Below are 2734 nucleotides of genomic sequence, written 5' to 3' on the forward strand. Positions count from 1 at the left end.
ACCCAATCCTACTCATCTAGCTCGAGAGACTGGATGAATTAAGGTGTGGTTGTTCTTCTTTGCTATGTTTGAAAGAAACCACCTGATTCGGGATAATTGTTCGAGAGATAGCTATCTCCCTTATAGTATAGCCTACCAACTGATTTTTAGATGCTTACTAGTAGTTTCAATCACACATATATCAAAATTTTCCTATAATCGATCACATCCCGAGAACTCCTCTCCTTATTGTTATTTCAAGTTGTTTGTGACTGCGTTGTAGTTGATAATTGCAAACCAAAAACCCCATCTGACATTCGTGTCACCCCTTTTAATTTGTTTTATGTCTTGTTCGATAATTTCTATTCCTATATCTAGTTAGATCACATTCATACATCTTGATTGAATTTGAACACGTGCCGCTCCCTGTGGGATTCGACCCCAACTCAAGTGTTGGGTTATATATTGCTTAACGATCGTTTGCACTTAGAATTGGATGAAGTGTATTTTATAGACGTTAGTCAAATCAGTAGCTCAGAGGTTATAATACCTAGCATGGGCCGATCCTAATTTGTATATTTACAAGGACAACATCCCAGGCGTTAAAATTCCTAGCATGGGTCATCCTCTTCTACCACTGATCAACTTGCCATCGTATCAAATTCTACAAAGTTTTTAAAGAAAAGAACAACAAAGTGAAGCAAAAAATGTAATGTACTAAATACCCCTAAAGAGGAAGCAGAGGTGGTCGTGCATCCTTATCTATACATTGATACATAATTTTACTTGAGCTCTTGTTTTACATATGGATCTTTTATGCCTTACATATTCCGTATATTCTTTTGTACTGACGTCCCTCATTGGGACGCTATGTTTCGTGATGTATGTACAGGTACTCAAGATAATAGAATTTGTCTAAGATAATCATATGATATTCAACTACCTTTGGTGACCTCCATGTTGACTCGGGGATCGTCGAGTCTCTAACATATATTTGATATTTTCTTATAGTTAAGCGTATGACGGGGTCTTGTCCCGACCTTAGCTAAGTGTCTATATTTTAGAGGTTTTGTAGATTAATGTCAAAGTGAAGCATGATTATGTCTTGTTTTCTAGTAATTAAGGCCTTAACGGCCAAGCAAGTATATCTATTTTGGGACTATCTGTGTTGGTATTTAATCAGGTTATTTTACTTATACTCATCAAAGATTTATAACTTCATTGTTGCATGTATGATAATCAAAGGTAATAAGTTGGTTCTCTCGGGGCTTTAGGGCATCGGGTGTCTGTCCGCTCAATAGGACTTGGGGTGTGACAACTTGCCTCTCCAGGTATGTTCCATTCATTGGTCTTTTACTTAATGTATTCCATCCCTTCATTCTTACTACCTGCATTATCATGCTATACCTCCTCGTTAGACACTTGTGCGGCGGTTTCCTTTTTTTACATGCTTTTTTTACTTGTTTTATCTTTGGAGCTCAGTAGGCCTATGCCTACTGAGTACACCTTGTTGGTACTTATACTACTTTTCTTCACCCTATAAATTATAGTATGAATTCTCACTTGATTTGGATCTTGTGCGGAGTAGCTTTTCGTAAAACCATGAAAATTTATAACCAATTCAACAATGGAAAAATTTTAAGCATTGATAAAAATTTAGAATTAACTTAAGTCATGAAAAATAATGAGCCTTTCACAAACCAGATTAAAATATACACAATATAACAGTGTCCGACAGAATCCAGCAACATCTCATGCTGGCAGTAGCTTAGAAAATAAAGGAAGAAGCTCAAACGGAGTAATTTTTCAAACAAAACAGCCACATAACAAAATATTCAAGCAAAAATATGAAATTCAAAACAAGCATAGAACAAAACCAAAAACAATGTTATAAAATAGTTCTAGATTTCTACAAAAAAAATTGGGTGAAAATAGAGAAGCTTGTCAGAGTTTAGCATTTTCGGTCAGTTGATGGTCTTGAGATCAGATGGTTGTTGGGTTCGTAAGGTTGTTCTTCGGTCTTCTTCGGAAGCTTTAAGCTCATCAACATGCCCTACAAAACAAATAAAAAATCAAGAGGGGGAAAGGGGAAGGGGGAGGGTTTTTTAAGTTGGTTGTTGTTATTGTTGTTGCCTTGAGGAGCTCGTGGGTAGAGATTTGGTGGTTACGAGCTCGCTGGCTCGTTGCTGGTTGTTGGGGGTCGGAGTTGTTGGTCTCGGAGTTCACCGTTAATGGAAGAACTCGATCTTAGAGAAAGGAACGGAGGCAGGAGGAAAATGGGGTCTTTTCGGTGGTGAATTGGCGGAGCTCTTGCGAACTCTTCGCCGAAGAAAATAGTGAACAATAAAAGAATTTTAAAAAATCTCAAAATTACACCCCTAAAAATCTTATCCACCACCACCAACTTAATGACCAAGTAATTGTCTAAATATAAAATAAAAAACTGCCTTAGTACAACACAATTACCTTAAAACTATGGGCTAAAACCCACAGGTTAATAAAATATTTGTGTATGCAAATCTTATCAGTATTTAACTGTATTTCTAAACTGTGCAAAAAATACAAAAATATGTATTAATAAAAGTAAAAACTACAATAAATATTAATGAATGTAACGATAAAATGAATGGCATGTACAAAATACGATTTGACAAAACATAATGATCTAATGAAATCAAACAAATATTTGAACATATTTGAACTATTGCGACCCAAAATAATGTAAAGAAAATTAACCGATTGATATTTTGAGAAA

This window comes from Solanum verrucosum, unplaced genomic scaffold (genome assembly GCF_900185275.1).
Source record: "Solanum verrucosum unplaced genomic scaffold, falcon-dt-bn FXZP01000025.1, whole genome shotgun sequence".
NCBI classification, from domain to species: Eukaryota; Viridiplantae; Streptophyta; class Magnoliopsida; order Solanales; family Solanaceae; genus Solanum; species Solanum verrucosum.